The following is an 18,068-nucleotide window of genomic DNA, read 5'->3' on the forward strand; positions in this document are numbered from 1 at the left end:
ATAAAGAAATAAATCAAGGTCCCAGCCTGGTAGCCTGGCTTCCTCCAACTTTACCAGTTTTTGCAGCCTTCTGCTGCTTTGAGTCTCCACCCCTTTCTGGGTCAACCCATTCTGAACATAGGGTTGAGTTCTGGCCGCCACATCTCAAAAAGGATATTGGATAGAAAAAGTGCAGAGAAGGACAACGAGGATGATTGAAGGATTGGAGCACCTTCCTTATGAGGAGAGGCTGCAGTGTTTGGGGCTCTTTAGTTTGGAGAGGAGACGTCTGAGGGGGGAGATGATTGAAGTCTATAAAATTATGCATGGGGTAGAAAATGTTGACAGAGAGAAATGTTTCTCTCTTTCTCACAATACTAGAGCCAGGGGGGCATGCATTGAAAACGCTGCGGGGAAGAATTAGGACTAATAAAAGGAAACACTTCTTCACGCAACGTGTGATTGGTGTTTGGAATAGGCTGCCACAGGAAGGGGTGATGGCCACTAACCTGGATAGCTTTCAAAGGGGCTTAGACAGATTTATGGAGGAGAAGTCGATCTATGGCTACCAATCTGGATCCTCCTTGATCTGAGATTGCAAATGCCTTAGCAGACCAGGTGCTCGGGAGCAACAGCAGCAGAAGGCCATTGCTTTCACATCCTGCACGTGAGCTCCCAAAGGCACCTGGTGGGCCACTGCGAGTAGCAGAGAGCTGGACTAGATGGACTCTGGTCTGATCCAGCAGGCTAATTCTTATGTTCTTATGTTCTTACCAGCAGTCGGCCGGTATCTCCAGGAGACCCACAAGCAAGGCGTAAAGGCAGTGACATTCTTTTATTATTTGTCCTCAGCACTGGGTCTTCAGTGGTACACTGCTGCTAGGCATGGAGGCTCCATTTACCCCTCATGGCTTATTTGCGGATTGTCAAACCCAAGAAACAAAGCTGCCTGGATAACAGGGGGCTAAAGTGGCACCAGCTCATTTGCGAGGCAAAAAGCAGGGGCAGCTGTCTTCGCCGGATCAGGGCCCGAGCATCCTGCCCACTTCACAGATCACGGAGTTCCTGCCGATATCCTCCCCAAAGCCCACGGCGGCGTTCACTTCCTGAGAGAGAACCTTGCTGAACGTTGCCGGGCGCTGCCGAGCAGATGGCGCATCTTTCCCCAAAGAGAGCCAAAGGACGTTACACGGCAAATTGATAAAGCTGCTGGAGCGATTTCAGTTCCCCGTGGGAGGCCGATGTGGGCCTCGGGAAGGACAGACGTTCCTCAACGGATTAGCAAGGGAAACGGGAGCGCCTGCCAAGGATCTGCGGGGTTAGAGATCCACATGCTGGATTACCATGCCAAATCCGAATCATGGAAGTGGCGTGTATTCTTTTTGGAGAGAAACCAGCTAATAAGTGCAAACGAGTTGTATTTTGCCTAATGCACCAAGATCGCTGCTGCTCGCAGAATGGGGATTTTGGAAACGGGGCAGTGTATATGTAACCTCTATCTGTGGGTTCTGTGGGGCAGTACTTGGAAGGAGTTGCAAAGAACTAAATTTAAAAAAACAAAATGGTTTACTTTCTTAACATATAACATATAACGTCAATGTAACCCCCATGCTCAGAATGGGTTGACCCAATAAGGGGTGGAGACTCAAAGCTGCAGAGCTCATGTAGTTGGAGGAGACCAGGCTACCAGACTCGGACCTTGGTTGTATAAGCCCTTAACACCTTGTTAAGGTAACTGCAATATTGTTGGGAACTACTGGGAAGGGAGTTGTTTATTTTTGCTATGTTGTAAATTTTGGAGTTTATTGTTTCAGGGCTTCTTTTTGTGGTTGTAATGGGTGAGAGTTCTCCTGGAAACCTTCATCATGCTGAAGCCTGTTCATCAAGCCCTTGGAGTCTTCAGGAGCCAACCCACTTGCAAAGAAGAATTGGACTTGGCAGTATCAGTAGACTGTAAATATAAGGACTTGAAAATGCAACCTGAACAGGACCTTGAAATGTGATGTTAAATGTTGATGTTATATGTTAAGAAAGTAAACCATTTTGTTTTTAAAAATTGTTGTTGCAAACTCATTTTCAAGTTCTGCCCCACAGAACCCACAAGCAGAGGTTACATCAACATTTAACATCACACTTCAAGGTCCTGTTCAGGTTGCATTTTCAAGTCCTTCTAGTTACAGTCTACTGATACTGCCAAGTCCAATTCTTCTTTGCAAGTGGGTTGGCTCCTGAAGACTCCAAGGGCTTGATGAACAGGATTCAACAGGATGATGAACAGGATGATGAAGATTTCCAGGAGAACTCTTACAAACATAAAAAACCCAAGGTCCGAGTCTGGTAGCCTTGTCTCCTCCAAACTACATGAGCTCTGCAGCCTTCTGCTGCTTTGAGTCTCCACCCCTTTCTGGGTCAACCCATTCTGAGCATGGGGGTTACATATACAGCTCTGCCTCAGTTGGCTTTGGGGGACAGATGTGTACTTTGCACCGTGTTTCTCCAGGTGCAGGGAAAAGTTGCCAGAGACGGTGGTGAAATTTAGAACTGAAGCAGTAGAGAGAATTGGCCTGAATAAACCTGACCAGCGTGGGCTCATTGGAAGCTAAGCAGGGTTAGTCTTGAGGAGTACTTGGTTCAGAGACCACCAAAACGGCTGGGGTTCCTATGCAAAGGAAGGTAATGAAACATCCCCCCTCCCCGGTTCATCTCTTGCTTTGGACACTTTATGGCAGGGACCGATAACCTTTCTGCGCCAGATGGCACCTTGGGAATTCTCACCCAGTCTGGTGGGCGAAGGGACAAAACGGGTTCCACAAAATGGCCGCCACAGGAAGTGAAGGCAGCCACAAAATGGTTGCTGCAATTGGCACTCAGTCACACAATGGAGATCACTGTGCTGGGGTGGCAACTGCTGCTAAAGTAACATTTTAAAGAATCCTGATTGGCCAATCAAATCTCCAAAGGCCAATCAGAAGCCTTGCTGGGCACCTCCCCCCGCCCCCGCCCTGCCTACTTGCCAAAAAGTACTTGGCGGGCACCAGCAAAGATGTCAGTAGGTGCCATGGAAGCCCACAGCCCCCACCTTGGGGAGCCCTGGACTCTATGGTACTGAAATCGACTTGAGTCAGTAATGGAACCCCCCTCTGCTCATCTCTTACTTTGGACACTCTATGGCAGGGATCAATAACCTTTCTGAGTCAGTTGGAACCTTTGGAATTCTGATACTGTGTGATGGGCGTAGGGACAAAACGGGTGCCACAAAATGGCTGCCATAGGAAGTGAAGACAGCCACAAAATGGCTGCCACAACTGACATGCAGTCACACAATGGAGATCAATGTGCTGTGGTGGCACAGCGATGTGAGTCAGTTTGGACTTGATGGAATACAATTGTTATTTAGAAAGAATCTACAAAAATTATCTACTTTATTATTATTATTATTATCATCATCATCATCATTATTATTATTATTATTGTTGTTGTTGTTGTTGTTATTGTTATTATTATTGTAGATTTCACAGCTGCCAGATCTTTAGCTGGTTGTTGGCCTTCATTACAATTCGAGCCTCACCCAGAGGCCTAGGGAAGTTGTAATGTATGCGGTAGTATTCGTCTGCCGGATCAACGGTGCCTTCTGACCAATGTTAATTTTGTCAATTCGAAGAAGATGTTTCAAGTGCTGCCCTAGTGTTTTGGGGATGGCACCCAGCGTGCCAATTACCACTGGGACGACCTCAGCTGGTTTGTGCCTTAGACGCTGAAGCTCGATTTTCAAATCACGGTATCTAGTGACCTTCTCGTGTTCTTTTTCAATGACCCTGATGCTACTGCTGCTGCTGCTGCTGCTGCTGCTGTTGTTGTTGTAGATTTCACAGCTGCCAGATCTTTAGCTGGTTGTTGGCCTTCATTACAATTCGAGCCTCACCCAGAGGCCTAGGAAGTTGTAATATATTGGCGTAGTATTCGTGCGGATCCCAGCAGGGCTGCCTTCTGACCAATGTTAATTTTGTCAATTCGAAGATGTTTCAAGTGCTGCCCTAGTGTTTTGGGGATGGCACCCAGCGTGCCAATTACCACTGGGACGACCTCAGCTGGTTTGTGCCTTAGACGCTGAAGCTCGATTTTCAAATCACGGTATCTAGTGACCTTCTCGTGTTCTTTTTCAATGACCCTGATGCTACTGCTGCTGCTGCTGCTGCTGCTGTTGTTGTTGTAGATTTCACAGCTGCCAGATCTTTAGCTGGTTGTTACCCTCATTACACTGTTCACCCAGAGGCCCAGGGAAGTTGTAATATACATGAGTATCGTATGATCCCAGCAGGGCTGCCCTCTGAATCTGACAGATGACCTTTGTCACCAAGATGTTCTGGGCAGCTGCCCTAGTGTTTTTGAGATGGCGCCCAGCGTGCTGATTACCACTGGGACGACCTCCACTGGTTTGTACCATAGACGCTGAAGCTCGATTTTCAAATCGTGGTATCTAGTGACCTTCTCGTGTTCTTTTTCAATGACCCTGTTGCTGTTGTTGTTGTTGTTGTTGTTATTATTATTATTTTACATTTATGCCACCTGCATACAGGATCTCTAGGCGACTACAGCATTAAAGCAGCCCCTGACATGAATACATTCATTATAACACAGTATACAAAACTCAGCCCTCTCCTCCACTCCCAACCAGCGGCATCACAGAATGAGCGTCCAGGGAGACTTAGCAAATGCCTGGGCGAAGAGGAGAGTCTTTGCCAGGTACCGAAGCCCATACAGGGTAGGCACCTGGGGAACCTCTGAGAGGAGATTATTTCGAAGCCTCGAAGCCATTCATAGAGAAAGCCGTCTCACCTGCCCCCACCCCCGTATCTCAGTGGGAGGGGTATCACATGGAGAGCCTCCTCTGTGACTTCAGCACCCGGGCTTCGTAAATGCTTTGTAAATGTTGTGGTGTGAGGTCAGTCATGACCTGGTGCTTTCACAGGGCAGAGGTGTAGCTCCAAGGGAGAAGGGGTGCGTGACGCACCGGGCGCGCACCCCTGTGGGGGCATAGCGAGGGCGTGGTGTGGTGGGGGTGTGGTGGGGGCAGAACGGGGGCATTCCGGGGCAGAAGTTGGTGTGGCAGGGGCAGAGGACACACCAGTACACCGAGTGCTTTCCCCCCTTGCTACGCCTCTGGCACTGGCAAAGGGTGCTACTTTTACCTTTAATTCTAGTTGCATTGTAATGGGTTTCTCCATCATTAATCCTGGGAGCTGAAAGTTCTGCATTCACGATTCTTCCCAAAAGATGCTTCCCCAAAACTTCTGGGGGAACGCGTGATAAATCGGAGTCTCTGAGGCCCCTTCCGCACATGCAGAATAATGCGCTTTCAATCCACTTTCAATGTACTCTGCAGTTGGATTTTACTGTGAGGAATAGCAAAATGTTGGGTATATATATATATGTTGGGTATGTATGTATGTATGTATGTATGTATGTATGTATGTATGTATGTATGTATGTATGTATGTATGTATGTGTGTGTGTGTATATATATATATATATATATATATATATAAGCAGAGTAGGACAGAAGATATATATAAAAGCAGAGTAGGACAGAAGAGACAGATTCTCAGTTGCTTTTACTAACTATAAAGGAAGGGTTACATGGAGATAAAATAAGAAATCCTTTCTTTCTTTCCTGTTAACACATGGTAATTTACCACTGGTTTCTTCCAGATGTAATAAGTAGGGCACAGGTGTCAAACTCGCGGCCCTCCAGATGTTATGGACTATAGTTCCCATCATCCCCTGCCAGCATGCTGGCAGGGGATGATGGGAACTGTAGTCCATAACATCTGGAGGGCTGTGAGTTTGACACCTATGAAGTAGGGTGACCTGGAGAATTACTACCGCTCTCCAGATGGCAGAAATTGGGTCCCGTGGAGAAAAGGGCTGTTTTGGAGGGTGAAATCTTTTGTCTTACACCAGGCTGAGATCTGTCCCTTCCCCAAACTCTGCTCTCCCCAGGCGCCACCCACAAATCTCCAGGAATTTCCTAGCCCAGAGTTGGCAACCCTATATTTATGGAACTGCAGCAGCTGCATATATAAGATTGGGTCAAGCCCAAATATGGGAAACAGAAAAAAAATACTGTCTCACATGGGTTGGAATGATTTCCCCTGCTTTCAACAAAATAACAGTTTTGATTTTGGAGTTTTGTCTCGTTTTTGTTTACAAGACACCCGTGAAATCTTCTGTAGCAATTTTTCAGTTTTTTTTTCAGCTGATTTCCTCAAATGTTCCAGCTGCTAATTCCGGTCTCAGCGGATCATGTTGTTACGTTGCGTTTCGCCTGCAGCTGCACGGCACACCGGTTCAGGTCGTTTTCGGGCTACGTGGACAGACGTTCTCGGGCATGCTGATTTTGGACGCTGCACCATGGGCTTCGTAGTCTCGAATGGACCGAAACGCGCCGTTCTCATTTGCTCCCCGTGCATTATTTTAAACAGCTTTCGGTGGGGAGGTAATACAGCCGTTCGGCAAGATTAAGAGGTGATTTGTAGCAAAAGAGCATGACAATAAAGACAGGGAATGCAGAATGCTGGTTGCTATGGCGCCGAAAACACTACAGCCCTCCCTGAATACAGCAGATTCAGTGAAAACACTGCAGACTTTAGCGAGTTGGAATGTTATTTGGCTTTGCTGAAAAGGGCCAAGGACATTAAAATGTGAAACGAATCCAATGGAGGCGATACATTTCTATCAGCTCAGTTTCAAAAAAAATCACAAATTGCCCATCCCTATTAGGGATGATTTTGGAGTTTCCCCATCCCCTACCCCCCCCCTCTTAAAAACAATAACAACAACCAACTGGGTTTTTTTCTTCTTTCTTGGCCTAATTGAACTGTGATTCTTCCTTTTTGTATTGTGCTTTAAACCACAATTTCCCTGTAAGTTTTAGAGTTGCCGATTGCAGGTTGGGAAATTCCGGCAGATTTTGTGGGAGAGCCCGGAATGGGCAGGGTTTGGAAGGGAGGGAGTTCAGCATTCTTATATGCTGCCCCAGGAGGTGGTGATGGCCACTAACCTGGATAGCTTTAAAAGCGGCTTGGACAGATTTATGGAGGAGAAGTCGATCTCTGGCTACCAATCTTGATCCTCTTTGATCTGAGATTGCAAATGCCTTAACAGTCCAGGTGCTCGGGAGCAACAGCCGCAGAAGGCCATTGCTTTCACCTCCTGCAGGTGAGCTCCCAAAGGAACCTGGTGGGCCACTGCGAGTAGCAGAGAGCTGGACTAGATGGACTCTGGTCTGATTCAGCTGGCTTGTTCTTTTGTTCTTAGGGGTTGTGATGGGACCAGCCTTCAAAGCAGCTGTTTCCTCCCGGGGAACTGAGATCTGTGGTCCGATTTGCTGTAATTTCAGGAAATCTCCAGGACCCACCTGGGAATTGGCAACCCTGAAATCCTGTCCTGAAAGTGTTGCTATGTATCCAGTCAATCAACTTTAGATGTATATTTCACAATACATAATTGGCTAAGGGTATGGACAAACCAACAATGAACCCTGAGCCAATTACCCTGCTGGACACACAGGGACCAAAGCCCACTGCATCGTGTACCCTCATTGGCCATTGTTGGGCCTGCAGAGCGGTTGTTCTGCGACCACGGCAAAACCTTTCCCACCCCCACCCCAAAAGTTCTGCACAATCAGCCATTAGTTTTATTCCCATTTGTTTAAGATTCTGGAACATACAAAAAAAGAAGAAAAAGAATTCAACAATGGCACAATGGAGCCTCTGCCAGGGACAAGTAGTGACATTCCTTCTCCTCCTCCTTATAATAATTATTATATGAAATCGCAGCTGCCAGATCTTCAGCTTGTGTCGGCCTTCATATTCAGCTGATTCTTTCCAAGAACATAGAACGTGCCAGAATCTCACAACTTCCATTCTCAGATCTTGGAATTTTGCCATCTTTTCCAGTTCTTTTTCGTCACCAGATATTGCCACCAGATCTTCTTCTTCTTCTTCTTCTTCTTCTTCTTCTTCTTCTTCTTCTTCTTCTTCTTCTTCTTCTTCTTCTTCTTCTTCTTCTTCTTCTTCTTCTTCTTCTTCTTCTTCTTCTTCTTCTTCTTCTTCTTCTTCTTCTTCTTCTTCTTCTTCTTCTTCTTCTTCTTCTTCTTCTTCTTCTTCTTCTTCTTCTTCTTCTTCTTCTTCTTCTTCTTCTTCTTCTTCTTCTTCTTCTTCATACCCTGAAAATCTCATTGGTCTCTAAGGTACTGCTGAGTTTGAGTCTAATTCTTCTACTGCAGGCCAAAACAGCTCTCCTCCTGAAACTGCACAAAATGTACTTTTCCTTAATAAAGGCAACAAAGGCGGCTGTGCTTATATGGAACTTCAGGCATTCATCACAGCCACTTAGCTTGGGTTATACAATAGAACTAAGTTTCTAGAATTTAAGCTACTATCAAAAGAAGAGGAGGAGGAGGAGGAGGAGGAGGAGTTTGGATTTATATTCCCCCTTTCTCACTTGTAAGGAGACTCAAAGGGGCTTACCATCTCCTTTCCCTCCCCCCCCCCACACCCTGTGAGGTGGGTGGGGCTGAGAGAGCTCCGAAGAACTGTGACAAGCCCAAGGTCACCCAGCTGGCGTGTGTTGGAGTGCACAAGCTAATCTAGTTCACCAGATAAGCCTCCACAGCTCAAGTGGCAGAGCGGGGAATCAAACCCGGTTCTCCAGATTAACCTGCTCTAAACTACCACACCACGCTGGCTCTCAAAAATATACAAATATAAATTTGTCAAAGAGCAACTTATTCCATCGTTTCCTGGGGGCACCTACCCACAATTCCTGGTTCTGGGATCCCGACATTATTACGCAAAGACATGGGCTCTCTACTCAATTCCTTCTTTCTTCTCCCTGTTGCACTCTGGATATGCTAACTAATTAAAATGTTAATGAAATTAAAGTGTCGCCTGCGTTAAGCTGCGGAGCGCATTCAAGATCACTTGTAAGTGCCCCGTTGCAGATGGCAGAGAGTCTCTGGTGAGCCAGTTAAACATCCCCAAAGCGGGTAGTGGAGGGAGAGAGGTTGTGACCCTTTTCCCTTTGAAAACGTTGGGAGGAAAGTTTATTCATGGCCTCTTGCACGACCCGGGCCCACAACAAGATTAGCTGCCTTCTTGGGTAAAAGCTGAAGAAAGACAGAAGTTTGCAGCTCGGCCCCTGACCCTCTGCCCTGTCTCCTGGGCCATATGGCATGCTGATAATTGGCCGGGCCACTCTAGGAAGAGGGCGATTCCTTTCATTAAGTCTGTTTAGGGTTTCATCCAGCACCATGTGTGAATTAATGACAGACAGAGGGAGCTTAACTATACTCTGGGGGAAGGTGGCAGGATCAGGGAACTAGCTGAGGAGAGCTGGAAGACTTTGTGAGTAGCTGAGCAAATAATTAGAACGGATATTAATGAGGCTCCAAATCCCCAATTTCCTCTTAAAAATAAAAAGTACTGGGTTTCCTCTTCCAGGCAAGAATTTCCTTGGCTAGATTACTTAGATTCCCTCTGTGATCTACACCAGTGTGGTGTAGCGGTTAAGAGCAGGGGACTCTTAATTGGAGAACCAGGTTTGATTCCCCACTCCTCCACCTGAGTGGCGGACTCTTATCTGATGGACCGGATTTGTTTCCCCACTCCTGCCTTCCTGCTGAGTGATCTTGGGCTCGTCACAGTTCTCTCAGAACTCTCTCAGCCCCACCTGCCTCACAAGGGGTCTGCGATGGGGAAAGGGAGGGAAGGAGGTTGTAGGCCACTTTGTGACTCCTTATGGTTGGGAAAAGTGGGGTACAAATCCAAACTCTCCTCTTCTACTCCACATGAGTGGCAGACTGTAGTTTGGAGAACCTGGTTTGATTCTGCGCTCCTCCATGTGAAGCTTGCTGGGTGACCATGAGCTCGTCACAGTTCTCTCAGAAGTTCTTGGCCCCACCTACCTCACAAGGTATCCAGTGGTGGGATCCAAAAAATTTAGTAACAGGTTTCCATGATGGTGGGATTCAAACTGTGGCGTAGTGCCAATGGGGCTGGGCGGGGCACGATGGGGGCGTGGCCGGGCATTCTGGAGCGGGGCATTAATGATTTCTCTGTTTCTGTAAAAAACTCTTACTGTAAACAAAAAGTTCCTAATCTCCAGCTGGTATCTTTCTGTCCATAATTTAAACTCATTATCGCAAGTCCTATCGTCTACTGCCAACAGAAACGACTTCTCCTCTAATTGACTGCCTGTCAAATACTTTATACTTTCAAATACTTAATTTTGTTTCTAGAAATCAAAAGAAGGATACTTTCCTTAAACAAGGAACTTTACCATATTTCTAAAACATGCTTTTTTTGAAACAGCCCAACAGGGAGAATTATCCCGTTTTCTAGCTTCGCTAACCAGCCACATAGGAAACAACAGGACTTTATGATTTTTGGACCTACTGGAATTTCTAACGGAAAAGCAGACCCCGTTAGTAACCCCCTCTCGGCACACACAAGTAATTAGTAACCCACTCTCGTTGCATCAAAAAAAAACAACCCTGCCTGCACTTCTAAAAGGTACAAGGTCACCCAAGAACGCAAGTTTATCAGCTGTGTGAGAACTAGGACATCAAAGCCAGGGCATTTTTTGGGTAGATGATCACGTTTGCAAGCATAGCTTCACCACAAACTCTACCGAAGCTATATGGTAGCATCAAAATCATCCCAAAGATTTTTGGGAGGGGAGAGGAAATTCAGTCTATTCAAGTCAACAATAAACGACATCAACACCCTCCTTATTATAGTTTCCAGTTCCGGAAACTAAACAGGAACACAAACATTTTATACCTTAAGCCCTTTTTTAATTTCCTTTTCAGTTACAATCCACATGACTGGCAACACCCCCCCCCCACCCCAATTCTTCTTTTAATTTAAATTAATTTCCTGATCCCGCGTTCATTCCCAGGCAACGGCCACAGAGCCGGGAGTTTCCTATTAAAGGGATTTAATAGATTTTATAAGAGTTGTCAAAGATCCAAAAAGGTTATGGTTTGCGAATGCATTCTCTCTGCTTCTAGGTTTCATCAAGAGCTTGATCCTGGGTAAACAAATTCTACTCATGAAAATAAGAAGTGGGGGGGGGGGCACAAAATCATGGAGGGACCCGAAGAAACAAAACCTCCCTACGTCTGAATCACTTTAAAGATCAAGGGATGATCGCAGCTCAAAGTTCCTTTTCTGTCTTCTCATGTTTTGTTACTATGATTTCCTACAAGAGGGATTTCTCGGGAGGGGGGCTGGAAACTACTTAAGGATATAACTTGTCTCTCAAAACCCAATCTGCAATTTTGCAGCTTGCCCTCGGAATTCGAAAACAGGGTGGCTGGCACAGGGGTCTTCATGAAGCTGGGTTGTCTTCATGAAGTAACTTACCTCCAAGGTTGGGGAGAATTCCTGGAGATCTGGGATGGAGCCTCGGCAGAGTGAAGGTTTGGGGAGGAACCCCACGAAGGTATAATGCTAAACTCGGCCCACCAAAGCAGCCATTTTCTCCAGGGGAAACTGAGGTTAAGAGCTTCGTGTACATCTAATCTGGGAGGAACTGGGTTTGATTCTCCCAGCTCTGCCAGCCTGAGCTGTGGGAGGCTTCTCTGGGGAATTCAGATTAGCCTGGGCACTCCCACACCACGCCAGCTGGGTGACCTTGGGCTAGTCACAGTTCTTGGGAGACTCTCTCAGCCCCACCTACCTCACAGGGTGTTTGTTGTGAGGGGAAGAAGTGGGCAAGAGAGATTGTCCAGCCCCTTTGAGTCTCACTGGCAGGAGAGAAAGGGGGGATATAAATCCAAACTACTCCTCCTCCTCCTTTTCCTCCTCCTCCTCCTCCTCCTCCTCCTCCTCTTCTTCTTCTTCTTCTTCTTCTTCTTCTTCTTCTTCTTCTTCTTCTTCTTCTTCTTCTTCTTCTTCTTCTTCTTCTTCTTCTTCTTCTGGAAATCAGTTCTAATTCTGGGAGCTTTCCCATGTTGGCTTTGTTGTTCATTGAATTTGGGCCAACGCAAAAAAGAATCCCTCTTGGTAGACCCGTGCCTTTAGCTTTTAAAAAAAATTCCTGTCACAAGCGAGGCCATGGGAAGCGGTGAGTTCCTCCTGCCTCCCTACCGTTGCTGGCCCTTGGTTGGGAAACACCTGGAGGTTTTGGGGATGGGGGTCTGAGGAATCTGGGGTTTGGGAGGGTCCCTCAGCAGGAGTATAATGCCATAGAGCCAGGATGGAGTGCCCACAGGGGACACGATGGGATCACATGCCCCTAGGTGCATCCATCCCTGTCAGTGGGGAGGCACACAATCACCCCCACACCCCTCCTCCTCCCCATGCCGCACTTGGCTCCCTGGGTTGGCGCGGGGGAGGAGGGATGGGTGCCCGTGGGGGGGGGCAAAATCCTCCCACCTCCCTCCCCCCTTTTCCCCCTCAACCAACACCCGGCTCCTCCAGGCAGTGGGCGATGCTGCCAAGGGAATGGGAGGGTGCATCATCCATCAAGCATGCCTGAAGGGCGGAAAATCGCCCCCAGCCCCTCCCCGTCCCCCACGCCACGCCCTGCTGCTCCCCATGAGGTGCCCCCCTGGCACACACACACACCGTGGCACCCCAGGCTGACACACACACACTGGCAGAGGCTCAAGGGAGCACCAGGTCCAACAAAGGCTGAACCCCACCCTTAGGCCCGACAAAGGCTGCATCCTGGGACGCTCCTTAGCCTGGCCTCCCTCTATCAGGCTGCCTGGAACCTCTGTGCCGAGCTCAGCTAAATAGGGGAGTAGCTGCCATGGAGCGTGGGGGTAGGGATGCGGAGGAGGGTGCCATTTTGCCCCAGGCGCCATTTTCCCCGCTACGCCTCGCCATAGAGCAGACCCTCCAAAGCAGCTGTTTTCTCCAGAGGAACAGGACTTGAATTGTTGGACATCAAGCGTAGCGGTGGGTAATCTCCAGGCACTACCTGGAACTTGGCAACCCTACTGGCTCCACTTAGCTAGCCATATGTATGTATCCAAACTTCATTTGTCACATGGTAGAACAGGCCACCCCGTAATGAAATTTAGCTTGCAGATTTCAACAAGGACACAAGGGGATTTCTCTTTTCCTTTGTCTTGGACCAGTTCCAAAGTCCCCAACTGATTACCATCTCCCTATGATGGCATCTTCCAAAGTAGAGAATGAAGCATTTCACTGACCACCTGCTTGTTCTCTTTGGTTTGAAGCTAGTTGGCATGGTTCCTAAACCATGAAGAAGAAGAAGAAGAAGAAGAAGAAGAAGGAGGAGGAGGAGGAGGAGGAGGAGGAGGAGGAGGAGGAGGAGGAGCAGGAGCAGGAGGAGGAGCAGGAGGAGGAGAAGAAGAAGAAGAGGAGGAGGAGCAGGAGGAGCAGGAGGAGCAGGAGGAGGAGAAGAAGAAGAAGAGGAGGAGGAGGAGGAGGAGTTTGGATTTATATCCCCCCTTTCTCTCCTGCAGGAGACTCAAAGGGGCTTACAGTCTCCTTGCCCTTCCCCCCTCACAACAAACACCCTGTGAGGTAGGTGGGGCTGAGAGAGCTCCGAGAAGCTGTGACTAGCCCAAGGTCACCCAGCTGGTGTGTGTGTGGGAGTGTACAGGCTAATCTGAATTCCCCAGAGAAGCCTGCCTCCCACAGCTCAGTGGGCGGCAGGAAGCCAGGAATCAAACCCAGTTTCCTCCAAAGATTAGGATACACACGGAGCCTCTAAAACCTCCTACTAAGCCACTGCTGAAGAAGAAGAAGAAGAAGAAGAAGAAGAAGAAGAAGAAGAAGAAGAAGAAGAAGAAGAAGAAGAAGAAGAAGAAGAAAGAGGCGGAGGCGAAGGCGAGGAGGAGGAGGAGGAGGAGGAGGAAAGAGGAAGAAGAGGAGGAAGAGGAGTAGGAGTTTGGATTCTATATCCCCCCTTCCTCTCCTGTAAGTGAGACTCAAAGGGAGCTTACATAATCTCCTTCCCCTCTCACAGCCTTAAACACCCTGTGAGGGTAGGGTCTACAGCTATGCAAGAGCCTCCATCACATTGGGATTCTTGCCAATCTCCAGTTAGGGGCCCTGGAGATCTTCCCCGGAATTAAAACTCTCCACACACAGTGGTCCATTTCCCTGGAAAAAAATGAAAACTACTTTTGAAGGTGGGCTTATATGGCATTTTACCTTTGGCGGAGGGGAGGGAGATCCCCTCCCCAAACCCCCCCCCCAGCTCTTTCTAAGATGCACCCGTCCATGTCCACATGAATTTTCCCGGCTTGGAGCAGAGGAAACCCTCACTGAGGCCTGTTAGTCTACTTCAAAACGGCAATCGTGGTAATGTAGCACGTTAACAACACTGCCTCACAGACTTCTTCTGTCCGGCCTCCTCTGAGAAATCGTTTCCGGTCCTATCCAGACCCTTTGGGCTTCCCCTGACATTTTTTAGGAGCTTTCCCCGGAGGAGGACTTCTCTCCCACATTTGCTTCCCATTTTGTGCCAGGCTGTCATTTTGTTCAGTACAGTTGCTAGTTGATGAAAGAGGCGCCCAATGGCCGATTACAACGAAGCTGCCCGTCTCCAGCCTTGGCCTAAAATGGGATTTTATTTTATCTGCACTGCCACCTACTGTCCATATTGGCCTGAAAGGTCACTAAAACAAGGAAAGGATTTTTCCTCAGGATTTATCTGAGGATCCAGGCATCTTACCCAAGACAATTCATGAATTGGAATAAGGTTTGCTCCTTTTAAAGGATTGCCCCCCCCACTGGCTACAACGGCCTACTTCCAGACAGTGGTGGGTGTCAGGATCCGGAGCCTGATATCCAATGGATGGGACTTAGGTGCGAGGAATCACACACCTGCCTGCGTCGGGACAGGAAGCTGTCTTCACCTCTGATGTTAACGGATCTTCCCTCTTCTTTTCGTTTTCTTCATTGATGTGTTTGTAACTGTGGCTAAACTGTAGGAGCAGCGGTGGAGTAGTGGTCCAGAGCAGGTGCACTCTAATCTGGAGAACAGGGTCCGATTCCCTGCTCTGCCACTCTGAGCACAGTGGGAGGCTTATCTAGTGGAACCGGATTAGCTTGTGCACTGCAACACATGCCAGCTGGGTGACCTTGGGCTGGGTCACAGTTCTTCGGAGCTCTCTCGAGCCCCATCTACCAAGCAGGATGTTGGTATGGAGGGGAAGGGAAAGAAGTTTGTAAGCCCCTTTGAGTCTTCTTTTACAGGAGAGAAAGAGGGGATATAAATCCACCTCTTCCTCCCTCCCTCCCTCCTCACTCCTCCTCCTCCCCTCCTCCTCCCTTCTTCTTCTTCTTCTTCTTCTTCTTTCTTCTTCTTCTTTTGCTTCTTCTTCTTCTTCTTCTTCTTCTTCTTCTTCTTCTTCTCAGGGACTGCATTTTGGAGGTGGGGGGGACACCACAAAACTACTCCTACTGCTCACCTCCCACCAAGAAGGGAATTATGGTTAGGCCCGGCATATGACTGGGCATGATACGAAGTTTCTGAGCTCCGTAGAAGGAGATATGTCATTTATATTTGCAACAGTAAGGTCAATCAGAGATAATATGTACCATCCAGGCTGAAACAATTGCTTCAAAAGCAAATACCTCCCTCCGGAGTGAAGCAGTTGTTACTTGTAAGTCACAAAGATATATGCAGAACGGTACAATTAGTTCCTCCCACATCAGGAATGCCCTATAAAGGATGCCCCACTGGTAGAGCGTTTTTGCAGATGAATCACCCATGGAACTCACTCAGGTTTGGAATATTGGCTTCTATCCCCGATACACCTGAGGATGTCTACTACAAACTAAGGTGTCTGGAGAGCTTTTTCATCTTCAGGTTGCACGCTTTACAGCCTGCTGGACTCAATTCACACATTGACTTTCGACCTTTTTTTGTAACTTTGTTTGAATACACCTGGCCTCCCCTGGGCTCGATTACTTCTATAAAGAGACTTTGCAGTTCCTTTTACCTTAAGGATGTTTGCAAGGAGCAGGAAAAAAAACTAATTTTTCCTTTCTTTTTTCATTGCTGATACAAAATATTATGTCATTGATTGACTGGTTGTATTAAAACAGGGGTCCCCAAACTTTTTAAACAGGGGGCCAGTTCACTGTCCCTCAGACTGCTGGAGGGCCGGACTAAAAAAAACTATGAACAAATTCCTATGCACAAATGATTGTAAAATGTTTGATTTCACCTTTCAGCCTTTCTGTCATGGTCTATTTTTAGAACAGTGACCAAAGTATGTCAAGTACAGGGTGGGCTCCAAATATTGTTGGGGAGGCTGTGGAATACCTTCCCCTGTAAAAAAAAAAAAAGCAGAACTTTCCCAATGAAACATTCCATCTAACCCAGGATCAGGTATCTCTCCTGGGTTTCTTTCTCCTCCCTAGCAGCCAGCTGAGCGATTCGCCAGCCTGGCTGGATGCCAATGAGAGTGAGGCAGAACAGAAAGCCTGAGAGCAACACATGGAGTAGCTGAGAGGGAAGGGCGGAGCAGGCGTTGCCACATGTAAGGTTTCCAACTCTGGGTCAGAAAATTCATGGAGATTTGAGGGTGCCATCATGTAACTGCAATCAACAGCCGTTGGGGCCGGTTCCTCCTCTCCCTCGAGCCCACACTGCACATGAATGGAGCCATTGCCGCCATGCCTGGCGGGCCAGATAAATGCCTTCAGGGGGCCACATTTGGCCCCCAGGCCGTAGTTTGGGGATCCCTGTATTAAAACAACCATTTTGTTTCTTGTGGATTACTATTGTTATTACACTGAGAGTCCTTATCTCTGTTCTACTTGTATTTCTTGTGTTTTGTAATTGTTACCCAAGCACATGTTTCTACATTGTTTAACATTTTTAAATTTCTGTTTATTCCTTTTCAGAGAAGCCTAGAAGTTTTTGAACGAGGCCGGCACTTATCTGGATTCCGACTAGCTTTGCTTTATTGCTTGTTTTGTATAATTAATTGTACCGTTGTGCAGATATCTTTGTTGCTTACAAGTAAAAACTGCTTCACTCCAATGGGAGGTATTTCAGTCTGGTGGTACATATTATCTCTTATTGACCTTGTGGTTGTATACTTTTCCCTTTTGCTCACTATGGTGGAATTTATATTAGTAGCAGTCACCCAAACAGTGAATCTGGACACACCCATAAACATTCTGAATCACTGTGATCCTTTTCTATGTGCTTCTCTTTCCCATCTGGATGGCTTTGAGAACCACAGAAGAAGGAGAAGGAGAAGGAGAAGGAGAAGGAGAAGGAGAAGGAGAAGGAGAAGGAGAAGGAGAAGGAGATGAAGAAGGAGATGAAGAAGAAGAAGATGATGAAGAAGAAGAAGATGAAGAAGAAGGTGATGATGATGATGAAGAAGATGATGATGAAGAAGAAGAAGATGATGAAGAAGATGATGATGATGAAGAAGAAGATAAAGAAGATGAAGAAGATGATGAAAAAGATGATGATGAAGAAGAAGATGATGATGATGATGAAGAAGAAGATGATGATGAAGAAGATGATGAAGAAGAAGGAGGAGGAGGAGAAGGAGAAGGAGAAGGAGAAGAAGAAGAAGAAGAAGAAGAAGAAGAAGAAGAAGAAGAAGAAGAAGAAGAAGAAGAAGAAGAAGAAGAAGAAGAAGAAGAAGAAGAGTAGGAGTTTGGATTTATATCCCCCCTTTCTCTCCTGTAAGGCGACTCGAAGGGGCTTACAATCTCTTTCAAGTGATGACTGCATTACAGAGACCTGATATTGTTGTATTTGAGATCCCCTGTGTGTGTATTGTTCATTGTTTTATTGTTGTTGTTTATAATATGTATGTTTTTGTTGTTGATTAAGAGTTGTGGTATATAAATGTTTTAATTATTTTCATTTTTAAAAAAGGTTTAAAGGTTGCACCAGAGCCAGACAGGGTCTTTTCCCTTCTGTAAACTAGGTACTGTCTCTGGCTCATATATATATGTATATATGTATATATGCAGAGGTGGGATCCAGCAGGTTCTCACAGGTTCCCGAGAGTAGGCTACTAATTATTTGTGTGTGACGAGAGGGGGTTACTCATTGGTGATTTT

This window comes from Sphaerodactylus townsendi, linkage group LG05 (assembly GCF_021028975.2).
Source record: "Sphaerodactylus townsendi isolate TG3544 linkage group LG05, MPM_Stown_v2.3, whole genome shotgun sequence".
NCBI lineage: Eukaryota > Metazoa > Chordata > Lepidosauria > Squamata > Sphaerodactylidae > Sphaerodactylus > Sphaerodactylus townsendi.